The sequence below is a fragment of the Stomoxys calcitrans genome, chromosome 1 (genome assembly GCF_963082655.1).
Source record: "Stomoxys calcitrans chromosome 1, idStoCalc2.1, whole genome shotgun sequence".
Taxonomy (NCBI): Eukaryota; Metazoa; Arthropoda; class Insecta; order Diptera; family Muscidae; genus Stomoxys; species Stomoxys calcitrans.
Window position 1 is genome coordinate 142677275 of NC_081552.1, and position 13004 is coordinate 142690278.

Here is a 13004-nt window from a genome sequence, read left to right on the forward strand (position 1 = left end):
TATTGGGTCAAAAGTGCACTTAGCAGGACGTGGCCGGTTTTCACGATACTTGGGCCTTCGACATAAGCAATGTGAATCTAGAGTCTCTTCATAGGACAAAAGTATTTCACTTCAGAAACAGATTCATGAACCAAACTATATATATATATATATATTTAATTATTTGCAATTAATCAATCAAACTTCCTTAATTGACTACACATAGATAGGACAGAGGTTTAATTACACAAAATAAAATGGAGTATACCGGCCGTATTCACAAAACTCAATCAATAGCCTGTTTGTCAACGTCGAACAAAAAAAATGATTGGGTTTGTGTATCTCATTCAAAGATTTTAGGAATTTTACAAGATATACAAACTGCTGGGTCTTCTTTTCTAATAAACCCACAATTTAGGTTCAAACATGTGTGAAACTGCCATTTTTACTTGCGGTATGATGTTTACATTTTGCAATTGTTCCATTAAATAAAAAATAGGCTATAAATGGTGCCAAAAGGTCAGGAAAATTTTTATTTGTATATTTCACAAACTTTCTCAACACAATTGAGCGTAATTTCGTAATAATTTACAAAATAATTTTCTATCTACGAAGGAACACAAAGAGGATTTGATAAAAATGCTGCATTCGACATGCCAACTAGCATTAATCTAAACTGTGCCACTCTTACGATATTAGGAAGACCAAGCAGTTTGTATATCTTGTAAAACTCCTAAAATCTGTGATCTCATTTCAAACGAAGAATTTGTCGAACGACAAGCCGAACAATAGCGTAAGCATTCCCCTACAAAAATGGGTTCATGTATATAAACAATCTCAAAACCTGCCACTTGATAATTTGCTTACGAGCGAGAATATTTTAGTAAAAATGGAAAGCAAAAAACAATTGATATTATAAAATTATACTTATATTAACATTTAAGATCCTTAGATGCTCACCATGGAGTCTATGATAAAAATTAGGGGCCAAAAAAGGTTGCCTATAACAATTAACGGATATCTCTCTTTAGTGTACTTCTGCTAATTTGGACACAAATTCGAACCTCTAGGAGCTTCAAAAGTAAAAATTGTTCCTTTGTGCCTCGAGGTTTTTGTTGTTGTCACCACATACCTGTACGATGAGGTGGCGATCCTCGTCAAGCTCCAGAGACGAGCAAGCTCGTTCCGGGATCACCGCGGGACAAGATGGCTATACGTTATTTAAAGGCGCCAAAAACTCGCCATGTTATATCGAGCATCATTGGCATTCAGTATTTATAAAATAGCTGGTGCCGTCCGGCTTCTCACCGAGACTCTTCACTCGATACCGCTGATTGTTCGCGACTGTAGTTGGAGCTCTCTACAATCCGCAAGCTGGGAACGCGCCCGGTACCTCGCGGCAACGATGAACAATACACAGTTTGAAGCGCAAATCAATCCCAAAATCGTAAGCAAGTGAAAATAAAAAACATTGTTGTTGTAACCACATTTTCATGTGGAGCAAGCTCGTTCCGGTGCAAAGGACCGATCGCCGCGGGAACATGGTGACCATTGGTTATTTAAAGGCGCCAATAACTTGCCTTGTCATATCGAGCATCATAGGTACTCAGTGCTAACAGCTATCCCGTGCCGGGTAAAAACATTGACTTACATATGTGCAGGGGAAAAAATGAAATTCGGCATACAGAAATCGAAAAAGATTCGATTTCGAACGATTGTTGTTTGTTCGTCTGGATTATTGTTCGACATACACAAACAGGCTACATGGTTAGAGATGAGCGATGAGTAAATACACGGGTATTTACCCATCAATACCCAAAAGCTGGGTTGTTACGGTAACCCTAACAATCTTCTGTTTTATTGTAATAATCTGGCAACTTCATGGCAGCGCAGCTGGCTCAACAGTTTTTGTATTTCTGCACACACGCTGAGTCAAGTTGTAACCGTCAACCAATACACATCTCTTAAAGACAATTTCATCATACTTGCTTAATTACCTTTTATTTTTTTTCATTAATATCATTTAAAGTATTGTTTAAATAAATAAATTGATTGTTATGTTTTAAACATCGACTTTCTATTGATCGACCATCTCGTAAGAATATAACATGGGTATTTATAATTTTGCAGATATCTTGGGTATAAAAACATTTTGCAAAAAATGTTTGATGGTTTCGTATTCTTTGTATATAAACCTGAACTTCTGATGTCATAAAATCGGATATTTGTTATATAACCGCTATATTGACCGATCTCCCGAGTATTGAAGCAATAAATTGTTAATTTTTCATCCGATTTCGATGAAATTTGGCACAGTAAGTTCTGGTAGACTCCTACACACAGGAAATATTTTACAACCTCAGCAATTGTAAAATCGACATGGTATTTCTGAATTAAGTTTCATCCAAGTCGGAAGAAAAATGCCAACAACGAACTGTTTCAAATTTCATCCAAATCGGATGAAAATGCTCCTTTTATGGGCTCAATACTCTATATTGGGAAATCGGTCTATATGGCAGCGATATATAAATATGGTCCGAACTGGACGGTGCTCGACACAATGGTTTAGATGTCCATAAAAACGAACGGTTTCAAATTTCATCCAAATCGGATGAAAAATTCTTCTTTTATGGGCGGTCGGTCTATAGGGCAGCTGTATTCAAATATAGTCCGATCTGAAACACACTCCACAGAACTTACAGTGCCAAATTTCATCGAAATGGGATGAAAAATTACAAATTTATTGACCTAACTAATATCCGATTTTATGAGATCAGAAGATCTGATTTATATACAAAGAATACGAAACCATCACAAATTTTTTGCAAAATGTTTTTATACCCAAGATATCTGCGAAATAATAAATACCCAAAAAAGGTGCAAACAAAAATCTTACATCTTAATACCCTAGGCAAATTTATACAAGGTAAAGTCATTAGCCCATCTGATGAAATTTTCTAATTCCAGAATTGTATGCAAATCCCATTAGAACGTCAAATGCTTCGTTTGGATTTTAAAAGTTTTTTTTTTTATTTTGCCAAGAAATTTGTCAGCTCAGTGGGAATTTGCGCCACCAAAACTAAACTTGGTTTAGCCCCGCTATTACAGATAGCATGATTGGTGCATAGCGTTTTTAAATTTTTCGAAATGACAGAAGTTCCTTAACAATACCCCGTGTGCGGTTGTTCGAAAATCAGACACGGATGAGAAATTAGAGACAATATTTTTGTGGAAGCAATTGTAAATTCACACAAGCTGCTTCTGGGATGTATTTATAGATCAAAGCGTACGACTTAATAATGGTGATCTGAATTCGAATCTTTTCCGAGAATTTACACTTACAGACTCTTTAAACGCAATGGGTATGCAATCCGTGAATACAAGCACTCCAACGCATTCCACTGCAACCACTAATAGTCTCCTGGACATTTTCCTCCTTTCAAATATCGACAAAGTTTTGCTCTATGATCAGCTCTCATGCTTCTCAAAATACGAACATATTTTCTTAACGTGTAATGGTGAACCACCACAAGAAGAAGAACGAATAAAATATCATAATTTTAAGAAAATGTGTTATGGGACTTTTACAAGAGAGTTTTATAAAATACATTGGAACGAAATTGTTGCCATGGTTTCAGTAGATGAACAACTCGCATTATTAAATGATAAAGTGTGACATTTACAAAATTGTGGAGTTCCGCAGCAAATGCCTTGAATAGACATACAGGCGCAATGGATATAGACAACACACCATTAGCGAACGTTTCGGATGCCTGGTTAGGGCCCCATCATCAGCGCCATTGTGGTCACTAAGCCTCCCGTCTGCCGGCTCACAGTTCTTGGCTTGCTTTTCTCTGGTATATAAGGGGATTTCCTATGAAATCTAAGTACCACAACAAATCAACAACTTCTGTACAACATATTTCCATGTGTCAATTCCTTCATCTAGTGACCTTCAAGTTATTTTTAACTGAGCTAGTATTTTTAGCATCAATGTGTTTGGTTCATTTCCACCATAATGCTGATGGACATTGAAACCTGTTTTTCCCTTTTATTATGTCGTTGTTGTTTTCTTTGACATTACTTAGAATATGCAATGAGTAGGAAACATTATTAGCAACAACTAATGTTTTGCTTGTTCATTACAGATACTAACGCACTCTCAGGCCCTGTGCATTTTCTATTAGTTATGGTTGCCTATTAATCTCCCAAAGGGGAGGGATGCCGGTTTAGCCCAGCTATAAAAGGATTAATAAATAAAAGAGATATTGCATTCAAAGGATAGAAAATCTTTAAGTTTCCTCAGTTGCATGAAGAATTTCGATCACTGAGGTTAACAAGCCGATACAGAGAAGCAAAATAATCTACTATGCCAACAATTTTCAAAATACTACAAATACAAAAAGGAAGTGGAAAGCTATACGGGAAATAGGAATCGGCGAAAAACACCACGAATAACATTTGGAGATCCTGGCAAAATTAATGAAGCTTTCATAAAAGCGCCACAGAATTTAAATCACCACTATAGATCGTCCAATGCTACCCATATCCAATGTACTGTTCATTTGAATTCTCATGCGTACACGCCAGTGATGTAGCAAAATGTTGCCTCTCTATAAAGTCTGATGCTGTAGGATTAGACACCATAAACCCGTTTCCAATGCCTGGTTAGGGCCCCATCATCAGCGCCATCGTGTTCACTGAGCCACCCGTCTGCCGGCTCACAATTCTTGGCAGTGTACAACAGAACTACTGAAAATCTTTACACCAAATTTAAAATTGGTACATCTAGCAGAAGAATGTTGTTATTACTCATGTTACCCATTCGCTATCTAAATAGCAATTTTTCTGTGCCTCCCCATATTCAATTTATTGGCAACGCAAATGGTTTTAAAACGCTTTATATGAATATTTCTAATAATTTTGTAACCTTGTATTTATGTTAAAGATTGTCCACTTATGGCGGGAAACATTTGTCTTATCTTATCTAATTTTTGTTTTGTTTAATGCGATTTTTATCAATACAAGTTTATTTATTAAATCAACTATTGTAACAATCTTATTATTACAACAAAATTCACATACTATAATTATAAGATTAAAAATCTTGTTGTATGTGAAACTGAAAACAAATAAACAAACAAACTACCAATTTGTTTGTACGATTGTGCACCTATGTTGTAATTTTCTTTATTTCAATCACACACACACACAAGTTCAAAACATTATTAACATAACAATTGTGTTGTGCTTAGTAAAAAACAAATGGAATTATCCATTGGCATTTACTTTCTTAGCTAGTGAGGAGGAGCCCAACATTCTAAAACTACCTCGAGGCATCCCGGCACGGGATAACTATTATAGTGGTCATCGTTGTCACGAGAAGCTCAGCTCCGAGCTACCGGGCACGTCCACAGGATGTGGATAGTGGAGTGCTCCATACGGAGTAGCTGCAATACAGTCGCGGACAATCAGTGGTATCGAGTGGAGAGTCTCAGTGAGAGGTCGCGCGGCACCGGCTCTTGCACAAATACTGAGTGCCTATAATGCTCGGTATGACAAGGTGAGTTTTTGGCGCCTTTCAATAACTAATGGCCATGTTCCCGCGGCGATCAGTCCTTTTGGACAGGATCGAACTTGCTCACATATGGGAGCTTAACGAGGATCGCCACTCCCACATGCAAACAACCATCATTTTCCACAATGAGCCCCGTTTTCTTGCAGAAGCGACTTTAAACAATATCTCATGTTTCAAAGGCGACATCAATGGCTACCACCGAATCTTCGGTTGTTGTTGTTGTAGCAGTGTGTTCTACACCGAGGCGGCAGCCATTGTCGATGAAGGATTCCATCGGGTCAATCCGGTACATACAACCGTATGTAGAAACTGGACCATAGATAGGCTTCAGATTTTTAAAACCGTCGCTTTAGCCTCGTCGTCTGAGTCAGCCAAATCTCGCATCCAGGGGCAGTTCAGAGAGCAACGAACCAATCTTTCTCAGGACGTGAGATCCTTGCGATGTGGACAATTCTTCAACAGATACTTCCCCTGCTGTCGAATTATTTTCAGCGTTCCTCCTTTCCCCCCTAGCATGCACCTTGAGATAAAGTTAACTGGATTATCCACCCGCAGTGATTTTAGCACCCCGTCTGAACGCACCGTCCATAAGGACGTAGGGGTATACGGATGACCGTTCATCTACCACCACGCTCCACATGTTCCTAGGCATGGAGCCTTCTTCTTTTACCATTTTAATTACACCAATGTCCAAGCTGGTTTTAGGGAGAGGATAGTTCTTGTACTCTAAGGCCCTAACCAGTAGTGTAGTCTTCGTTGAAAGAGATATAGTTGTGAAACGCATTAAAAACACGTCCACTCCTTTTTGTTAACTGCAATGCCTACATTCCGGCACGGGACAGCTAAGCACCACAAAGGCTGGAAATTTTAGCTATGAGCACCACACAGGTGCTCATACCCGTCATGAGAAGCTTAGCTGCTCCATACGGAGAGTCTCAGAGAGGCCGGGTGGCATTGGCTCTTGCATAAATACTGAGTGCCTCTGATTCTCGATATGAAAAGACGAATTATTGGCGCCTTTAAATAATCAATGGCTACCATGTTCCACCTCCACATATAGGCATGTGGCCACAACAACAATAAGATTACAATTGCCTCCAATACCAATCAGTACCAGCTCTTTGGAGCTAGTGTTGGGCTCTTCATCATGCATGCGAGTTTTTGGGTCCCAGGGTATCCACAGGCCATTGGCCCAAACCCGACATCAGATTTGTGTTCACCCGCACTTCACCACGTTGCACGTTGTGCCACTTAAGTATCAAATTTGACACTTTTTTTTGACGATGACACTCGTGTGCCACTTTTTTATTGTGCTACTAAATACCATACTTTTTGGGTTTTTGGGCCACTTTTCCACTTCTCTGTGCCACTTTTCAAAAATCATTCTTTATTATTAGTTTTCACTTAAATAACCGCGGTACATAGTTCAAATCTTGACGAGAGTATCTGACGTTTATCCAGCGGTGGTACTTCCCTCACAATTGCTGGCGACACCTCTTCAAATAGAAGATTTTTACGAAGAGGTGTCGCGTAGCAGCAATCAGTTCAGACTAGAAATTGAGGGTTCCCATTTATTGGGTTAAATCTTGAATCTTTATAGGAAAATTTCCATATGCATCTATTCATACCTACTAATTGGTGTCATTCTCACTCCATCATTCAGCATGTAGCTAAACGAAATAGTGATCGTGTGCATACTATGTCGATCGTTCTGAGTATGCTAAGCGACTTCACTTCATCCGTCAATATCTTGAAACACGAGTAAGGCCGCACGAGATTTTGCAATCATTGATATTTAAAAATCTTGCTCTCCGCACCTTGACGCAAATTTGCAATTCACATTCTCGCCGAGTATAGTTGAAAAAAGAAATCCATTTAGAAATTGTGCATCACTTTTTATACCCTCCACTATAGGATGCGGGTATACTAATTTCGTCATTCCGTTCGTAACTCCTCGAAATATTCGTCCAAGACCCCATAAAGTATGTATATTCCTGATCTTCATGACATTTTAAGTCGATCTAAGCATGTCCGTCTGTCTGTCGAAAGAACGCTAACACTCGAAGGAGTAAAGCTAGCCGCTTGAAATTTTGCACATATATTCTTATTGGGGTAGATCGGTTGGGATTGTAAAAGGGCTATATCGGTCCATGTTTTGATATAGCTGTCATATAAAGCGATGGGGGATCTTGATTTTTTGAGCCACCAGAGGGCGCAATTCTCATCCGATTTGGCTGAAATTAAGCATGACGTCTTTTGTTATGACTTCCAATAACTGTGCAACGTATGGTCCATAACCTGATAAAGGTGCCACATAACCCGATCTGGGATCTTGACATCTTGAGCCACTAGAGGACGGTTTAAGTCTTGAGCTGCTGGACACCAAATCCTTATTGAATTTGGCTGAAATTGTCTATATGAAGTACTACTTGGCCTTCAATAATCATGGCATGTTCTCCGGATTGAGAAAAATCATCCAGAGAACTTGGAGTACATAATGGAGGGCATATACAAATCGGCTTAACCAAACTTTACGCCTATATAAAGTGACATTTTTTGTGTCACCTTTTTAGAAAAATTATGCTCCTTTTTTGAACGAATGCCACTTGTTGTGTCCCTTTTTGATATATTTTAACGGTAACGCTGTCGGTATTCAGTTTGACAAAAGCAGAACACAGCACATCGATGAGCGATACTATTGTTGTTGTTGTAGCAGTTTGTGGTGCATCAATCCTTGCTCTGTAGGAGTTGAGGCGGTTGGCGGCGGCCGGAACGAAGAGGTGTCGCGTAGCAGCAATCAGTTCAGACTAGAAATTGAGGGTTCCCATTTATTGGGTTAAATCTTGAATCTTTATAGGAAAATTTCCATATGCATCTATTCATACCTACTAATTGGGGTCCTTCTCACTCCATCATTCAGCATGTAGCTAAACGAAATAGTGATCGTGTGTATACTATGTCGATCGTTCTGAGTATGCTAAGCGACTTCACTTCATCCGTCAATATCTTGAAACACGAGTAAGGCCGCACGAGATTTTGCAATCATTGATATTTAAAAATCTTGCTCTCCGCACCTTGACGCAAATTTGCAATTCACATTCTCGCCGAGTATAGTTGAAAAAAGAAATCCATTTAGAAATTGTGCATCACTTTTTATACCCTCCACTATAGGATGCGGGTATACTAATTTCGTCATTCCGTTCGTAACTCCTCGAAATATTCGTCCAAGACCCCATAAAGTATGTATATTCCTGATCTTCATGACATTTTAAGTCGATCTAAGCATGTCCGTCTGTCTGTCGAAAGAACGCTAACACTCGAAGGAGTAAAGCTAGCCGCTTGAAATTTTGCACATATATTCTTATTGGGGTAGATCGGTTGGGATTGTAAAAGGGCTATATCGGTCCATGTTTTGATATAGCTGTCATATAAAGCGATGGGGGATCTTGATTTTTTGAGCCACCAGAGGGCGCAATTCTCATCCGATTTGGCTGAAATTAAGCATGACGTCTTTTGTTATGACTTCCAATAACTGTGCAACGTATGGTCCATAACCTGATAAAGGTGCCACATAACCCGATCTGGGATCTTGACATCTTGAGCCACTAGAGGACGGTTTAAGTCTTGAGCTGCTGGACACCAAATCCTTATTGAATTTGGCTGAAATTGTCTATATGAAGTACTACTTGGCCTTCAATAATCATGGCATGTTCTCCGGATTGAGAAAAATCATCCAGAGAACTTGGAGTACATAATGGAGGGCATATACAAATCGGCTTAACCAAACTTTACGCCTATATAAAGTGACATTTTTTGTGTCACCTTTTTAGAAAAATTATGCTCCTTTTTTGAACGAATGCCACTTGTTGTGTCCCTTTTTGATATATTTTAACGGTAACGCTGTCGGTATTCAGTTTGACAAAAGCAGAACACAGCACATCGATGAGCGATACTATTGTTGTTGTTGTAGCAGTTTGTGGTGCATCAATCCTTGCTCTGTAGGAGTTGAGGCGGTTGGCGGCGGCCGGAACGTAATTAAGCCGAAACTACTCTGGTTTACCGGAAGAGATCAATTTCTTCAGGTGCAACGGAAGGCGGTCGTTCTCCAAGGACTACATTCACCCGGTAGCTGTTTACCGCATCTGCTACCGTGTCTGCATACTGAGATCCTGTTTCTTATTCAATGCGCTTATTTAAGTACCAATAATACATAAATTCAATTTTTTTTAGCCATCAAAAGATGTTTGGAAGGTTGTAGTAAAAGTTGCGCCCTGCAAAGTGCACTTTTGACTCGATTTGTCTAAAGTAAAATGATGCAATTCAAGTGATTTTCTGCTTCCACATAAAACAGACATTGAAAGTACAAAGTTCACAATGAATCACTACAACTCACTGACTGTTATGCTAAATACTCTTACGATTCAAAAAAATGGAACTTACCTTTTATTTAACAAACAGATTTATGTGCCGGCAAAGGTGAATATAATATTCGATCTTTCGGGCTTCTTTATGGAAGTAACGATAAAGAAAGAAAATTAAAGCGTGCAAGACGTTGGTTGTATATTATTGTAATTTCTCTATTCCAAAATGTCCGAAATCAATGTTTATTAGTTAAATTTTACATCAAAACTTATCGCTCGGACTTTTATCGCTTCGTCAATCTGATAGACTATAGATATTTGCTTTGGTAGTGTTCATGGTTGAATTAATTCAACTATGGTAGTGTTCAGCAATTCGTCGAATATACAGATGTCATTTTTTTATAATTTCGACGGGAAATTTGGAAGATGGCGCTCGAATAGTTTTAAATTCATCTTTGCCGTTGACAGCATATACTTACATAAAGTAGTGGAAAACAAACCCGCGTATTTTGCATATGGTTTTCTATATATGCTTACTGCTTATCCTAACGATGAAAACACCACCCTGGAACTTGCGCTAAACAGATGTAGTTTTTTACTGCGAGATTTTTAAAAATTTTTTATTAGTTAATTGAGAATAGAATAGATCTTTCCAAACATACAATTGCGTATTTTGCAACCGCGATGCCAGGATCCTTACCACCCGACATGAATTATGATGTAGTGGCCTCATCATCAAATATACAGAAGGCGGCGAATACATAACCAATATCTACCGAGCAAAAACACCTGAAAACGAACGCAGACTAAAGCGTGATGACTCCATTCTGCCACAAAATGTCGACATATTCCAGCTTAATGAAGCTATTTCAACTAACAACATTAACGAAATAGATTCGCCTTGCTGGTGACTTGGAAGTAAAATCTGTCAAACAAGCAATTACAAACCACACACAACGTTTTTTTTTATTATTTAAGTTGGTGGATGATTTGCGCTCGACAAGTTAAAGTTAGAAATAAGAGTAAGCTTTACTTCGCCGATGTCAATTCACATATTAAACCCAAACTAGATGTCCTGGTTGCAGAGACTGTAGAATCTGTTCCCAAATTTAAAACTCCTACATCAATGAAAAACAATATTGACACTGGTCTGTTTATTATTTCGTTAAAGCCTAGCAAGATGATTGGTGATGTATCCAACATTCGTGGGATTGTTAATCAATTGTTTCCTGGGAGTAATCGAAAAGAAAGAGCGATTTACAATGCCATCGATGCCAAAGATGGGGTTATATTTGACGCAATTATAATTCGGCGTATACTTGCGTTAAATGCGATAAGCAACAGGAACTTGCAGCCTGTGACCGAGTAAAGACTGCTACCTCCGACCCATTTTCCGCTAACTGCAAAGAATCTGGACATCGAGTAAATTGAAAAGGTTGTCCCATCTGTGAATGTGCATAAAGCCATTAATGTTACAACTTATTTCAACGAAAAAACTTTCGCAAACCTCTTTCACCAAAATACCCCTTAAATATCATCAATTATTGAACAATTTCTGTTTCTTGGCAAATTTTTCTTGGAGCCTGAGGAGGACAATGTCCTTTAAAAAAAGTAAAATCTAATGACCCATAGATCATTAAACTTACATACCTTCAACGTGAGATTTCTTGTTGATCTAAGCCAGCAAATTGACCTGCGTAACCCTCTCAAAAACAACAAGATAGATGTTGGGCTAACCCAAGAATGTCATCTTATTCGGAGACGAAACTTAAAAATGAATGAGTACTACTTTGTTTATGATGGTTCACCCCTAGGGATAGCAATTTTTATTAAAAACAACATCGAATACAGGATTCACTGAATAAGGTTAAGCCAAGCGATCAGCCGATATACTTTTTTTTAATATTTGGCAGTACTTGGCATTGAGGATGTCAACTTGTTCTCTTTTCACATTCATTCTTTGTTTACGTTTTCTCCTATATGATGACATTTTCAATCGTCAGATTTGACATCCTTAATGATGTTTATGGGGCCTATCCACTTTGTGTTTTTGCATGTGACCTAACCTTCTATTAGTGAATCCTGCATCGAATACAATAGAATTGTATTTACTGGCATTGGTCTGAATGCTACTTTCATTCAGATAAATACATCGTTCAACAACACCCAAAAAAGAATCTTAATTGACTATTTATTGGGTTGCCCAAAAAGTAATTGCGGATTTTTCATATAGGCAAATTTTTTCACAGCTTGTGACTCTGTAATTGCATTCTTTCTTCTGTCAGTTATCAGCTGTTACTTTTAGCTTGCTTTAAAAAAAAGTGTAAAAAAAGTATATTTGATTAATGTTCATTCCAAGTTTTATTAAAAATGCATTTACTTTCTTTTAAAAAATCTGCAACTACTTTTAGGGCAACCCAATACATCCCCTGCAGCTATGTAGTGCAAAGACTTCAAGGTGATCTTGATAAGTTGTTAGATCTACTTGCTAGCTTTATTGCTAAATGCCAAAAGCCTCTTCTGGGGTGAGAGTTCCGAAAACTTGAATGTCCAACTGATTTTGAGTATGTAACTAGTTCGCGCTATTTTTCTTTATTTGTGTGTGCAATAGTTCTTTACTATAATACACACACACAACCCAAACTCGTTGACAGATAGTGCACTTCGCGAGGAAAAATTGTACTCAGCTGTGTACGGTACACTACCAGATAATTATGTCATGCTGTAAATTAATCATGATATATTCATTTACAGATAGCGGCAGTTGCCCAACAACAAAATATTGAGTGCACTATCTTTCAAAACCAGTGGTAAGTGCAACTCTGATTTTGAGTATGTTATTTTTCTTTGTTTGTGTGTGTTATGGTTCTTAACTATAATAGACACACAAATAAAACTCGTTGACAGATAGAGCATTTCTCGAGAAAAAATGGTAATCAGCTGTTTACGTCACACTACCTGTTAATTATGTCATTAAGTGAATATATCTTGCTAGAAAAGTAATTTATCCTGACGCCGTTAACCGAAGACGGCTATGTCTACGAGATTGTTAGTCAACGAGACAATAAAACTGAAGACATATAGAT

At 38.1% G+C, this 13004-nt stretch overlaps 1 protein-coding gene across 3 annotated transcripts in view; it reads right to left on the reverse strand.

The window, feature by feature from the left end:
* LOC106089368 (uncharacterized) overlaps nt 1-10247 on the reverse strand; it is a 49909-nt gene extending 39662 nt beyond the window's left edge. The window contains exon 1 of one of the 3 annotated variants that reach the window (XM_013255202.2): nt 9998-10247. The gene's annotated coding sequence lies outside the window, so the exon portion shown is untranslated. The remainder of the gene's footprint in view (nt 1-9997) is intronic. The other 2 variants (XM_013255203.2, XM_013255204.2) reach the window with 2 other exon arrangements.
* Nucleotides 10248-13004: the final 2757 nt, after the last annotated feature.